The 16,440-nt window shown below is 38.0% G+C and overlaps 1 long non-coding RNA gene across 1 annotated transcript in view; it reads left to right on the top strand.

Moving 5' to 3' along the window:
- Window positions 1–1,491: 1,491 nt before the first annotated feature.
- Window positions 1,492–16,440, top strand: part of LOC123986327 — a 38,932-nt gene continuing 23,983 nt past the window's right edge. Inside the window, exon 1 of the long non-coding RNA XR_006828848.1 lies at window positions 1,492–1,605. This is a non-coding gene — a long non-coding RNA (uncharacterized LOC123986327). The remainder of the gene's footprint in view (window positions 1,606–16,440) is intronic.

The raw sequence follows: 16,440 nt of genomic DNA, 5'->3' as shown, positions 1-16,440 counted from the left end.
AGGTTAATTTCTGAAAACGCTTGTCCCAAACAAGGTTGTGAAATCTCAAGGTTCATTTTGACATTATTCTTTGCAAAACAAGAAGAGAAACACCTGTTGTTAAGTACTCCACACTTTATCATGAAGTTTCTTATTTTTGTACTTGACAAACTTAAAACATGTCTACAATAAACTTATGATGACATGACATCAGTTCTGCCTCATTATTGATAGGAGGAGATATTTTTATTATAGTGTCAAGGAAAGCCTGAATTTTAGTTGTTCTATAGAAACAGCTGTCATTGCCCTCAAAATGTCAAGAGTCTGCATACACTGTCACACATTACATGTCTTTTACCAAGTTGAAAGCAGACATCTTTTTATTCCATCACTTCTGCCCAGAGTCAGCCGACTGGTAAATATGCCACTTAAATTCATTAGACATTGGCTCATAAAGAGAGTAATTATTTGGAGTCCTGTGCCGCCATCCGGTTAGCGTAAGAGTCAATTAGGGTGAACAACTGAATGTTAACTGGCTCATTAGATGGTGGGAAACAAAGCAAATGTCACATTTCCATAGGAGTGCTGCCGCTTTGCATAGCAGAGAGTTAGCAGGCCAGCTGAAAGTAGTTAAGACAGTCCATAAAGAGAATGTAATAACTTGTGTTCTGAACTAAACACTTTGCACCATCATCACATCAACAACTGACACTTAAATTATTACTATACATACACACACACACACACACTTAATATTTATATATATTATTAGACAGATACATAGATGGCTTGGATATAGGATAGACATATAAAAAGAAGACAGACAGACCTAAACTACTTAAATAAAACTTTCATATATTATTAATTTATTTGTCAAAATGTTTATGTCTAGCACCTAATCACCATAGAAAATTCTCAAAAACTTGTACATGTAGAATACTACTTGGCAAAGCTGGATAAATTATTAAAATAATAAGCGAAACTCACTATATGATAGTTAGAATGACAAGGACAAACATGTAGGGTTGTAAGTAATTATCATTTGCAATTGTTCTTGAATGGTGTCGGCATATTATTATTATACATTTTAGTGAAAACACCTATCAACATTGTTAAAACGCTCTGAGCAATAAAATACAACCAGTGTTGGGAGTAACGTGTTACAAAAGTAATGCAACTGCAGTAATGTATTGCTTTTTGCTGTAACACAGTAATATAACGCATTACTAAAAAAAAGAAAGAAAGAAAATAAACGGGTATATTAGACCTATTACAATCACAGTAATGAGTTACAAGTATTTTAACCCAACATTAAAGGCAATTTTTTTCTAAAACACTTTCTGCCATATTTGTTGAAACTGTCTTTATATACCAATACTTATTAAAAAGTTAGGTGCTCTGAAAAAGAGATTTAAAAAAAAAAATCAGACAATCCTTCCATTCGGACCAAAGTGAATGTCACTCAACCTCGCTACCATGGTTACCAGCCCTGCTGCTACAGGACCACGCCTACATGCTAGCAGAGTTCAGACCGGAGCCGATATTAGCGTGGCTTTTCAACGATGCTGACAACTGAGGGACCCCAAGGGACTGAAAAGTGACACCATGCTTTATTTCTGCCAACAGGTAATCTGGCTTTTTTCATTTTGATGGTAATTTGTTACTTTAATGAAGTACGTATTGCTAGCCAACATAGCTACCTACTTAGCACACAGCTAACGGTAGTGAAGATGTAACGTTACGCTGGTGAAATTGTTAGAGAGCCAGAGTAGAGATGATGAATTATCAGTAGCACCAGCTGAGTTGTAAAACAGCAGCGCCGCTGTCAAGAAGAAGTTAGCCAGTGCTAACATAGCTAAGATAATGTAGGTGTAGGCCTTACCATTTGTGTAAACTGTGTTTATATGTTCACCGTTACCTGCAACAGTTTATTTCACGTTTCATTTGTTATCTGGCCAACTTCTGTGTGAATTTAATATTATCTTTTATCTGCAAGCGTTGTTTGACTGTATGTTAATCGGTTATTTCTTTGAAAAAGACATTTTAGATTTGGAGTGATGTAGCTTATTTGTGTGTGAAAACACTGTAATACTATAAATGGTGCTGCTATGCCATGTATTATATTACCAGAAGGGAAAACTACTGTATGTTTTATTTCTACTCTGCCCTCAGTTCAGCTGCAGATTTGGAGTACGTTCTTGTGAGCAGTTGCATGTGCTCTTTTGAATCTTCTATTGCAGTGTTTACACAGTTACATGAAAGTAACTTAGCATCCGGCACCTGAGCGGAGTACCGTGAGTTTAATCAAGTGGACCCACATCACGCTGTGAATCGCATTGAGTTTATAAGTAGTAATGTGAGTTTCAATAAAAAAATGTTACGTTAAAACTGAGGCGCCATATTGCTGTGTTTGGGAGTCTGAGCTGCACTTCATCGGAGGTGCTGAAGTTTAACTGTGTGGATTTGTGGTGAGATTTCTGCCCGATTACAGGTGTTGCATACTTGTTAACCCATTTTTTCCGGTATTCTCCCGTTTTTTTTACCGTTCTATCCTGCAGTTATCCTATGGAAGATTTTATTGGACTTTAATATTTGTAACCCACAGGAAACAATGCACAAATGTGTACTATGATGTGCAAATATTTCACTATCTACAAATGTGTATTTTTGCATTTGTGATGTGTAAAATCATATCCACAAAAATACAGTGACTTCTAAACGCAAAACAGTTTTTGCAGATTGCTTTCTGTCAATTTGTGGGTCATGTTACATTTATAACTTCCTTTTTATAAATTTTTGGAATTTTGTCCAATGTGTACTGTATTTACGCATTTGTGGATCTATTTTTACACACAAAACAGTTTTTGCACATTTGCGGATCATTTCCTGTCAACAACATCAACAACAAAAATAATAATCAACAATAATCACAGCAAATAACCAACTCTCACAAAAGGTTGAGAACCACAGGTTTATAGGTTGTAGTATTAGTAGCATAATAATAAACAATAAAGTGCTATACCACATTTGTTTGTCATTATTTGAGACATAGTAGGTAAATGTAGTTGCTTGATTGTTTATGCTGCACGTGTAAAGAAAAGGCATTTATTATTTAAAAAAAATTTATTTAAAAAAGAATGAAAATATTAACCAGAACAGGGAAAATATACTTTGTGCTTTCTCTACTCTCCTGGGAATAAAACAAAAAATATGTACAGGTATTTATCCACACAGTGGATGAAATTATTTGTATATCTGTTAGTGACATTATATCATACACCCTACTTACACCCCACATTTCTTCTAGACACAGAAACTCAGTATCACAACTCTATGACCCGGTCCAAGTGCTCCATATTGCCACACTACAAACTGTCTGTATGCTGTGTGACTGAACTGTCTGTTACTCTGTCCTGGCTCTGGAAGATCAGCCATGTGTGGTGCATGGAAACACAGTAGTCTGGATGTTGTCCTCAAATTACTGTAAACAGGGTTTCTACAGGCTTCACCTAGTCAAATTTAAGACCTACATCACAGCATCAGAAAAAGAAATAAAAAAAGGAAATGCAGTTACTAAATTACTTGCAGAGTAAATAAATGTATTCCAATTAGTGTTGAGTGATGTCTACAAAATTGGCATTGGATGATGTCAACAATGAAACATCGGGATGGACGATGACATTGATAAGCTACGTAATTAACAAGCTGGCACGCGGTGCACCTGCTGCCGTGACAAAGGACCATGGGTGGAAATATCCATTCTGTGTCTTTTCGGCGACTTTATAAAAAATAACCCACCTCTGATGGAGCAGACAGGGAGAAAGCGACAGAGAGAGGCAGAGAAAGCCAGTGTGTTTGCAGTAAGAGACCAGTGGTAAAGGTGTGTATGAGTGAGTGCAGGGAGAAGTTGAGGCAGGTGCAAAGCAGGTACATTTACAAAAAATAATAAAAATAATGTCCATGGTGATTAAAACATGCTTTCACAGGGCGGTATAATGTAAAAGATTAAGATGGTATTTTTGTGTTGGGGGTTTGGTAGTCATCCCCCAAGAAAATTTTTTGTTTTCCAATGAAGAACTATGCAATTCCACATAAAATGGAACATTGTTATTACCACATCTGTGAGTAATAAGTAGGGAAATGTAGAGCAGATTTTTAGATCTGGGAAAAGGTCATTTGGTTAGTTTTGTGTTAATATGACCTCAGAAATATTAGGTCTACAGATAGGACTGTTCATGTTTGCCTTTTGTGTCTTAATTTACTGCTTTATACATTTGTAGAAATTAACATAAAAAATAGGCAACATGAGAACCACCTCCTTTCTGTACAATTACAAGCATTACGTTTACGTTTACTACTTTAGAGACTGGCGGCACTAGCACGACAGCTGTATGTAGGTCTTTGTAGTTGTGATACAGCAAGTTATATTTGTACAAGCGAAAGAAAGAACTACAACACCACGAGAGACTCGACGCAGGTCCTCTTGTCTGTGCTCCTTAGCTTGCACTTTGTCCTAATATTAACATGCTAGTTTGATAGTGAGTACTAACAGCCAGTTAGTAGTAGTTAGTTGTTTATTGTCATAATCATAAAGTTAGTTGTTTTCTTACCCATGATTCAGACATGATGTGAGCTGCAGCACTGCGCTCCTCTACTCGTTGTCGACTCACTGCGCATTCACGTTTTGGGGGCGTGTCTTTGGAAGGATCACTGAAGGGAGCTGGGAATTTCTCTGTTAGATACTTTTAAAATCCACCAGTTTCTTGCTAGTCTCTCAAACTTACTTATCCAACTTTTAAAAGTTTAGTATGTAATATTTCTGAGGATCTATTGACAGAAATGCAATATAACATCCATAACTATGTTTTCAGTGGTGTGTAAAGACTTTACATAATAAACCATCAAGTTTTTATTACCTTAGAATGGGCCATTTATATCTAAATAACCGCAGGCACCTCCTTCCATGGACGTCGCCACGTTGCATCATAATTTTTGTACAGTAGCTGAAAATGGACAAACAGCGCTACAATAAGCCATAATCTCAAGTTGCATCAACATGTTGTTTGGTTAGCTCAGTCGGTAAGGTGTGGGCTTGCAACCCACGGGTTGAGTGTTTAATCCCACCTTGGGTCAACTTACTTTTCTCTCTTCAAAAAATGCAGTGAATGTTTCTCAGATCACGACATTTGCTACACTGTTGTTTCCGTGTTTGATCCGCATCCATCAACCTACGAACGCTTTATCATTTACCCCAGTATCTCCAGGCAGAGGACATTTAGGTGAATCACATTTTCTGACGTCAAGCAGGCTACAGACTCTTTTAATGTCATTCAGAATTTTTCAAAGTAAAAGCTCAGTTCAACTCCAAATACAGAATTGCAGTAAACAAGCTTCTTGCACTTTTATTTTGTAGGCAAAACCACTAAAGAGGAAGTGATTATGTGAGTAATTTTGCTGTCATGACTGAGATCTATTTCAGCACTGCTATCAAAGTTTTATTTATTTATCTATGCCGCTATCAAAGCACCATAATCTGGCCACAGGCCAGATATTGTTGGTGGGCAGTTTCGGTGAGGATACATAATCACAGAGAGAATGAATGTGTTTCCCTTATCAGTGTTTGTATAAACTTTATCTATTATGTGGTTTATAATCGACTGTGGTGCAGAAACAGTGACAATGTTACACACTCTTGGCTTACATTTTCCATGTTATCGGTCAGTGGCCAAGTCACAATAACATATGGTTTTACTGAATAATTAAGTAAATATAATTTCTTAATATATCTACCTAAAGACACCTCATTTCTTGACTGCCTACTCTCTGCTGTCTCAGATGAGACACCTTTTGTGCTGTGTCAGCCACCGTAGCTGTCCTCTGCTCTTTGAAAGGTTAGGGGGCAGTGGTAGGCTGGGCCGATGGTTGCAATTCACAACCTTCACCACTAGATGCCACTAAATCTTAAACACTGAACCTTTAAATGGTGTTTTTTTTTTTTTTTATTCACTGAGAAACATTTCGGTACCTGAAAAACAAATCCAAGAGTAACATTATTTCCTGTCGGAGTGTCAGGAGATTCAAATAATCAATGACGTTATGCTGCTGTACGTACCTCGTGCGTAAATGCGCACAGCATCTTTCTTAATGTGGAGATGAAAGTAAAAGTAACTCAAAAGTAGTGTAAAGCATTACAATTCAGAGACAGTGATATTGTAATATAACTAATTACTCTCAAATGACAGTAACTAGTAATATATAATGTAATTTTGGAAGTAACTTGCGCAACACTGAATACAACACATCATCTTTGTAGCGTCCATGTTGTTTCCACATTACCAATTCAAAGCTCGTAAACACACCAAAGTTGGAAGAACAACTTCCCAACTTGGAAAATGGGACGATCTAGGAAGCATGTGAATACCAGGTTAAGTATGACAAAAACCCGTACAGACTGCATTGCAGTGCCTGCCGTTTGCCTTAACATGAAAATCTATCTGGGCAATTTTGGGCCAAAAGAGTGTATTTCACGGAACACGACCTGACACTGCAGCTGATTGGACTATGATATTCAGAGGCAAGACTAAATGTCTTGAAAATGTATATAATTTAATACATTTTAAAATGTAATACTAATGATGTCAATAAAATTAAAGCCACCACTGCTGAAGAGATGTCAAAAATAAGATTGAGAAAATTGTACAGTGGCCCAGAGATGTCAGGCCAAATACAAAAGCCACAACATCAATACCAAATACACAATACAAATACAAAAGCCACAACACAAATACAAAAGTCACAACATGAATACAAAAGTCAAAACATGAATACAAAAGCCACAATGGAAATAGCCAGAAGGGAAGTGTACCACAACGGAAGTTGGCAATGAAAGAGACGTTTAGTAATAGCGGATTACTTTCTGCTGCAAATGATTACACAGTAGTACAGTGGCAGTGTGGCCGTCCTGCATTTAAGAGGTCTGGGTTTGAATCCTGTCTAGAATAGACTTCATAATGTGACTTTTTCCCGACTTGTTTTTGTCTGCCAAATGAGTAAATGTACATGGAAGAGGAACATTCTTGCCCATTTGATCAATAAGTAATAATCAAATAATATACAGCGGGACATTTGTGTGAATTAAACAGCTGTCTGTGCAGATTAGCTTCACTTAAAGCCACAGAAATAGACTCAAGGAGGTTACCATGGAGACAACTGAAAACATTTTGCCGAAGCATAAATTCAAAACTTTGTTGAGTAACACTCATCGGAAGAGTTGAGCGCCATGGGCATACACTGCACAACTTTAATAATGTTGTTGTTTTATTCCAAATCACACTGTAGTAAATTGTGTGCGACGTAAAGCCAAAGCTCACGATGTAGGTGTCCACACTGTACAGTCCGACGGTCAGGTCCGACCTGAGTGCACACACTGTAGCCCAACAGTCTGTCAGCCCCTGCTGACCGTTCTGACTGTTGACAATAGCATTTTAATTTTGCAGAGAGAATTGGAGGTAAACTAGCTATGTTTTACTGTACAGATTGTTTCTCTTGATAGCGAGCATTGTGTTGCCATGGCACTTTCAGACACAGTTCAACACTTTACACAGACTCAGGGCTCTCTCTCTCTCTCTCTCTCTCTCTCTCTCTCTCTCTCTCTCTCTCTCTCTCTCTCTCTCTCTCTCTCTTATATATACACACACACACATATATACACACATACACACACACACACACATATATACACACATGCACACACACGCACACATATATATACACATATACACATACATGAAAGAAACAACTGGAGAGTCACACATTACTTGTTTCACAATCAGAATTGTATGCATTCCGTCTGATAACATTTGGAAGTCACACAATCATTTTATCCCTATTCAAGTTAGCGGAGGGTTCAACCAGAATAAGCTAGCTGGACCAGCAGAAGTGTAGTACGCTTGCTCTACAGACAAGATCTAGGTCATTTTCTACAATGGAAGTTGAACTTTTTTGGCTGGTTAGTACCTATGGATGCCTTTGGTTATTTAGTTTTATATGATACCAGTATCTTCACTCTAGCTTTAAAACTAAACTACAGCCACTGATGTCAGCCAAGGACATAGGTATCCAAGAGGAGTTTAAAAGGTTAATGGCAGTGCACGGTGATACAAAACTATATATTTTTTCTGTTTCATTCACACCTCCAATTATGTTTATGAAAAGCAAGTAATATGTACTGCCCTCTGTTTCTGGTCAATTATGAATTGAGAGGTCAAAGACTCAGAAGGGATGTCAACTCATTCTTCAGCAGATATTAAAACAACTCCATGAGTGGAGTTCTCCCTGTTCTCTCTGCTCTCACTCCGGAGAGTGGAAAAATCATAGAACACACATTTATATGAAAATATTTGTTATTTTATGAAACATAAAATCTGGATTCCTTTCACAGAAATATTAACCAGTGTTTTTCCTTGACTGTACTGCTGCCAATAATTTAGCCCTGAATTTGAAAATAGCATCTATTGTTATTGATCTTTACAGTAATAACATTTATAATTTCATAAGTTAAGAGAACAAAAGCAACCACACAGTAGAAACTCGTTTATACCCTTTTTCTGGTTGTTTGTGACTTGTGTAGACTATTATCTGTAGCAAGGATAGATGCAGCTCAACAAATTACCCAACATCACGCACAGTCACACACACACAGCCACACAAGGGGATAGATGATACAGAGCCTGACAGAAGTAACAAGCAGACTTTTGGGGTGGTGATAAAACACTAGCAATAAGAAGAATCACTCTGGACAACAGAGGAACTGCATTTCCCTTCAGAGTGGCAAAGGAAGTGACACTCCAGTATCTCGACCAGCTACAGCTCTAATATGAGAGCATATGATAGCTTGCGATACTGGAGATTTTCCAGAGCAACAACAACAACAAATTCAAAAAGAATGGACACTGAAATATAGGAATGAAAATAAATTATCTCCAAATAAAATATACACACACACATGCATCTAGACTCCATCAAATGTAGCTGGCGGGGGGTTTCTTGGTCACAAATAAGAGGAGGCTTGAGAGAAGGTGAGGTAAGCGGAGGATAAATATTATTCAATTTTTATTTTCATCTATCAGCTTATATTCCCATGACTCTACTGAAAATGTTTTCCTATTGGCAAATGTGGCAGTGCTTCGGTAATAAATCATGAGCAAAAGCTGTGGCCCCCAGCTCAGCTGACATGATTCTCAACAATTGGATTTCTCTCACCGTGCATATGTTATCATGGCACCAGCACCATGAAGAACAGCAGTTCAGCCACCATTAATAAGCTGATTGGTGTGAATACAACAAAAGGTGCAGTGACCACTGTTCTTCCAAATATACATTTAATTGATAATTATTTGTCCTATTTTAGTCATTTTTTTGTCATGAGGTCTAGAAGAGTCACTATGAACTCAGGTTTAAAGACATGATAGTTTTGCAGTTTAATTGTTTACTGTAGTGATAAAATGATGTTTTCACATCAACAACAAAATACGTGGTTTATTCAAAATATCCATTAATAACAGGATGGATATATTTCTTTCCCCACAGGCAAAATGTAAAGCTATGCAAATTAAGCCATGCAACTACAGTGGGTACACATTGCATATATTCAAGACTTATCTTCCTTTCCAAATACAGCTAATAAAACTCTAAGCATAACAATTGGACCAGCAAGCAAGGTTAAATATTTGCAGCTGTGCCTCGTTGCCTGCGCTATTTCCATCTCTGTCCAGCAAATGGTGAGAAGTGTTCAGTGAGAGGAGGCTGAAAGAAAAAATGTAGATTAGTCACCAGAAATTGGATTTGTGCTTGCCAGAAAAGCATCCTGAAAACATGTGATGAGCTTCACACAGCAGGAAACGAGAAGAGTGAGAGGGGTAAAGAAGGGAGTGGGAGGGGAGGTGGGTGTGAACAACAGCTACTGTAAGAGTTTTGAAGAGACGGCAAATGATCCACGGGGTGAAATGGAGAGCACAGGCCTTGGCATAGCCAGCAATTCACAAACATAACAGTCCTTTCAATTGCAGGCTGTCTATAATTTTCTCGGTTCCTTAATTTTGTTGTTTTATTCAGTTGGTTTATACACTGTGATTGCAGGATGGTGGTCATGAACAGTTTTTCAAGATGCATTCAGTGAAGGCTTTTTTGTGGGGGATTTCCTCAGATGAAAACCCAGAAATTTTTAATTGCGATTCCCTTTTTCCTTTTCTTGGTGCTTACATCTTGGCAAAGTTTAAGAGTGCCAACAAGGCCTGTTAAGTTGTGAGTCTTTCTGTCAGTAAAGTACTTTGTGCGCTAGCAGATGGGGAGAAAAAGAGCATCAGAGCATGACAATATAATGAGTCTACTAATCATAGCATTCAGCCAAGCAGACAGTGAAGCCATTGTCATTGTCAACAGTTACAAGATTGGTTCTGGCAAAGAGACAAAAACTTTCACGTGGACAGTCCTCACATAGGAATCAACAGGATGAGGGGACAACAGCCACTGAATATAGATACACTGACATTGTAACAATAGTCAAGGCAATACTGGATAGTAGGAGTAACCTATAGTGCTATAATAATGTATTATAGTATACATTATATACAGTATTACTCTCACCATCCAAGGAAGTGAAGACCAAGTGGATTAACTTTATTTGTTTTATTTTTATTTTAACTTTATATTATTATGCATGGATCACTTCCAACTTCAAAAGCTGTAAGTTTTGCCATTTGATGTAAGCATGTTGTGGGGCTAATGTGGCTAGCATCTATTGTACTCCCACAAACTGGGACGATGTTGGACTCATGTTGTAATATAGAGGGACAGTCGGGAGAAAAAGTGTGAACATTAAGCTTCATTTGAAGTGAATTCAATAACCAGAGTAGTAGGTTGGATGTGGGGAAACTGGTTTTCATGTTGCTTTCCGTGGAACTATGTATATACGTATATATATGTACACACACATACATACATACATACATACTCATACATACATACATACATACATACACATACATACATACATACATACATACATACACACATATATATATATATATATATACATATATATATATATATATATATATATATATATATATATATATACACACACATATACATATATTATATATATATATATATATACATATACATATATATATACACACATACACATATATACATATATATATATATACACATATACACATATATACATATACACATACACACACACACACACACACATTATATACATATACACATACACACACACACACACACACACATTATATACATATACATTATACATATATACATACACAGACAAACACATCCTCTTTTCACTTATCAGCCAACATTAACTCTGATATCTGGGATATCTGCATTAAGCTGATGTTGGTCGATATTGGCCTGGACAATTCTAGTATTAATAGCTCTAGTATTTTCCATGCCTTTTTTTCTAGACTTGGGCATTATACTTTCCTTCCTATTCCTTGTCTGTGAAGATTCTCAGTAATCCAGGTCATAGTTATCCAAAGAAGGTTAAAGTCAAGGGCAACTGGACTTGGCTGAAGATACTAGAAGACATTTCGTCCCTCATCCAAGGGACTTCTTCAGTTCTGACTGACTGGTAGGGAAACTAAGCTATTTAACCTCAGTGGGGACGTTTGCCAGGATCGTCGATACCGTTAGTTCGTTAGTGTTCCTGGCTGTTGCAACGACAGTCTTTATGGTCGTTTGGACTACCCGAGGCCAAGACTGAGCGACCATCGTTGGAATCTTCACTTGAGGCCAATAGGTTACATTTGTTGAGTTTCCTGGGACGTGCACATGCATATACACTGATATACTTAATTTTAACAACTACATGATTTGTTTAATATGTTCCAGGCTCACATACCATACTTCCCAAACAAGAAAGTGGTTGGTCTCAGCAAGCTCACAAGGTAAATGAATAAAAAAACAATACTACAGACAAACACACACTGAAAGAAAACAGTTTCATTCTCTTAATTTTTGTATATGGTAATTTCAGAATTGTTGAGATCTACAGCAGGAGGCTTCAAGGTAAAAAACAAAATTGTCATACTCTCATTTTTAGTTTTTCCATCTTTTCATTTCTTTATATTCCTGTGTGACATGTGTAACTTTCTCCATAGTTCAGGAGCATCTAACCAAACAGATAGCTTCCGCCATCTCTGAGGCGTTGGAGACTGAAGGAGTAGCAGTGGTGATTGAGGCTGTGTTAGTACTAAGCCTTTGCTGTGCCATGTCTCTTGTATTACCACTTAAAAAGCTTGAGATGAATATGAAAATGCAGCCACAAAACCTTCAGTAGCGCACAAACTGGTGTAGAAAAAAGTTTGGAGATCACCTAGATTTAGCGACCATGTCAATAAAGTTTTGTACAAAGTTTTGGTAAATAAATAGATCATGAATGTGTTTTACCGTTTTATGGTAATTTAAACAACATCCCCTTGTGCATTTCAGCCACATGTGCATGGTGATGAGGTGTGCAGAAGATGAACGCCAGTAATGTTACAACGGTGGGAGCAATGCTGGAAGCATTTCTTGATGATCCCAGGACCAGGAAGGAGTTCCTGGCTCTTGCAATGAGGAAGTGATCAGATCAGATCATACTTGCCTCTGTGGATTTGTGCAATATTCGAAATCTACACAGCTGATTTCTCATCTCAAAACTTCTCATAAGTGGATTTAGAGATGAAGTTCCATACGAAAACTGTAAAATATAAAACTTTCTGTTGCTGTCTGGCGCACGCAATGATGATGCAGTGAATAGTGAATATTCTATCTGACAAATCAGCAGTCTGTCATGTTTTCAGTTACATTTTAGTACATGCACAAAACGGAGATAACTCAATAAAGTGTCGATCTGACCGGCAGGTCAGCAGCAATCTACTGGTCCACACACCAGCCCAGGTGGTAGCGGTATGCAGTTGGTTTGCCAACCGTCATTAAACGCAAAAGAAGAAGAAGGTCAGCAACAGACCTTAAAAAAGGAGATTTATGGTGAGATGTTTACAGTAAAACACCTGGAGCTGGTCCGCAATTACCAAGATCGTTATGATGTCTCATTAAAATAACAACTTGCTCGAGTGTCGCTATGTTTGGTTTGTTTACAATGTGCAAATTTGGAGGTTGTCAAGGAAGTGTTGGCGAGGGATGGTCCTGGTCTGCCCCCTAGTGGATTCAGGTTTAATCCTTCAGGTACACGTAAATTACGCAGGCAAGTATGTGAACATCGTCTACGCCTACACATTGTTAAAAAGCAAGTATATCCAGGCTTAAACTGCTGCTGTTGCTATGTTGCTCCCCCTTTCAGCTTTGGCAAACCAATCATTGCTGGTTGGCAAACACATGACTACTGGTTCACCAGTGAGGGAATGTTTATACTACGTGTGTGCTCCTGGACACTCAGCATTAGCCTTAAAATATTGTCAAAGAGTTTTAAAATATTGAAACATGTTTTGAAAATTTGACATTGAAAACAGCTTTTAAAACACTGATCACTCATCACTAAAAACTCTACTGATTGTCCACTGATTGGTGCTTGTGTAGTTTCTGAACCAGGGACAGATTCACAATACACCAGCAGCACCCACACAGCTGATCCAAAATGCTGTGGCACGTGTTCTGACAGGAACCAGGAAAACAGATCATATCACTCCCGTTTTAGCTTCTCTGCACTGGCTCACTGTAAAATCCATAATACAATTAAAAATCTTTCTGCTCACAAGGCTCTTAATGGTCAGATGCCATCTTATCTTAAAGAGCTCATAGCACCTTACTATCACACCAGAGCGCTAACTCTCCCAGAATACAGGGTTACAATTCAATTCAATTTTTCTTTATTGGCATGCACGCGCGTGCCATCGGTCACTAGTATGTAGAAGTAATTTTATGTTTAGGATCAATAAAGACACAACAATATATTAATATAATAGTAGAATGGCAGCCAGAGCTCTCAGCTATCAAGCTCCTCTCCTGTGGAACCAGGTCCCAGTTTGGGTTCAGGAGGTAGACCCCATTTCCATATTTGAGAGTAGGCTCAAAACTTTCCTCTTTGATAGGGCTTATAGTTAGGGCTGGCTCAGGTGAGTCCTGAATCCATCCCTTTGTTATGCTGCTGTAGGCCATGAGGCACTGAGCTCCCCTCTCCTCCTCTCCGTCTCTATCTGTGTGCATTCTTATCCTATTAATGCATATTACTACAATCATGATGCAATAACCAATCAAATTAATTATGCATACAAATGCAAAATTGTCAACAGGGCAACCAATTTTTATTTTTAATTTGACAATTATTTAAAGAATGTTTACGATCCTTAGAATAAAGAATTTATTGTAAACTTGTAATATGTAGACTAGGCCAAATTAATACCAGACCTCATCGCCTTTTTGACAAGCATGAACTGTACATGACTACAAAAACCCATTAGAATAACTTTATATACTGTTACTGGCAAGGTCCAAAATGTACTTTTAGTCTACTGGCCAATGCCTGGTAAAATATTTAACAGACAAAATGTTTTTCTTCCAGCCATAAAACGGCGCAGGATATGATGTGCAGTGATTCAGTGTTTCCTTTGTAAAGACAGGTTTGCTTGGGTGGATATTACTGGGGTATCAGCTATTTTGATAATAGTCATTTTTCATGTAAAACATTTCATTTTGTGAAGGTGTCACTTTGGGCTCTGGGTAATTGTGATGGTATTTCTCCCTATTTTCAGACTTAATCAATGGAGAAAATAATCAGTAGATTGATCCATTATAAAAATATAATCAATAGTTCAGGCATGTGATTGGCAAAGGACAAAAAAGCAGGAAAATATACTGAGACCCCCGACACCCCGATTAAACTTGCGGTGGCTCAATTATAACATGGATGGTAAAGCAGGACCCATGACAATAACTTATTTGGTGGATGTGTTGCAGTGGGAATCAAAGTGTCTAATCCACTGCGTCATCGCCACCTCTCTATAATAATTATTAGTGTTCATTTTTTACCAAACTTCAACAGCTAAATGTGCAACATGCAACATGAAATAATTGAGTCTGTAACTAAATAATATAACTACTAACTTTCAAATTAGTTCAGTAGAAGTTAATAGGTTATTTTTAATGAATAAGAGACAGCAGCAAAGGTCGCTGCAGTTTAAGACCTAGTGGCCTAACTGTTAAAGAAACAGTTATATTATTCAGGAAACTCATATCAAACAGCCAGATCAGTCTGTGTCTATTGATAAACTGTAGGAAAAAATTTGACATTTCAACTCTGGCAGCGGGCGTGTGCGTGAGACAGAACGACCGCGACAGTTTCACGGGATCGCGCCAGTTACACAGAAGCCGTTGCCATGGTTACCTGGTGGAGCGCTTGTTTGCCTGTCTGTTGATGAGGAGTGCAGAGCGACCACGCGGATCAAAGCCGTCTGAAAAGTCCTTCTATAAACCCCATCACAACCATTCACAAGAATTTTTTTTTATAACTAGCCAAAACCTTTAACATAAGGACGACTTAAAAAGGAACCATTCATACAGCAAAGTGTAGGCTATATAGGCTACATGAGTGATCAATCGACAACAAAGTCAAAGTAAACATTAGATAGCCTATAACAAGCAATAATCAAAACATACCCAATTTATCCAATCCTTATTGTCAACTCAGTGTGTTGGGCAAGTTATTCAGAAATAATATACTTATTTCCTCCTAGTTACTCAGCATATACTCCTTAAAAAAAGTAATATTAGCTAGCCTACTTATTACTGGGTGATAGAACGCCCTCTCCCAATAAGTAGAAGCATCACTGGCAGCAGCGGCCGGAGTTTCTTTCTGAGTTTCACATTGCTGTGTTGCTTTAGCTGATGCTTCAATTAGCCTAATGTAGAACTGTTCGCGGTCAAAAACTTTTTGCTGGTCGCACAAAGTTTACAATGGAGGACAATGTTCTTTGCATCTTCGACTGTGGCACAATAATGGCAATAGCTGTCGAAAATACCTCTCTCTCCCCGTTCTCCAGTCTTCCTTTAGCTTTTTGGCTAACCGCTGACTTGAACATCATAAGGTCCGGTGCTGCTGACCTGCAGCGTGGTCAGTAGCGCAGCGTTACTTGTATTAGTAACTGTAATAATATAACTGTTTCCGAAATAGTAATCCGTTACATTACTCTTTACTGGGAAAAGTAATATTGCAGTATTACTGCTCAACACATTATGTACCAATGATGCGTGAGAGCGACTGTAGTACACACTGCGCAGATGTGGAATTGGCAGCTGAATGCAAAGGGAACATCCCTGTTGATACTTGGAAAGGAAGAAAACTTTACACACGTCAGCCTATAGATGTCCTCAAATACTTTCCATTTCACTCGGCCAACTCCTGTACCCCCCCCCCCCCCCCCCCCCCCCCCA

The sequence above is a fragment of the Micropterus dolomieu genome, linkage group LG17 (assembly GCF_021292245.1).
Source record: "Micropterus dolomieu isolate WLL.071019.BEF.003 ecotype Adirondacks linkage group LG17, ASM2129224v1, whole genome shotgun sequence".
In the NCBI taxonomy this organism is placed as follows: Eukaryota; Metazoa; Chordata; class Actinopteri; order Centrarchiformes; family Centrarchidae; genus Micropterus; species Micropterus dolomieu.
Note: the sequence above shows the minus strand (reverse complement) of the source record. Positions and strands in the feature narration are given on the sequence as shown.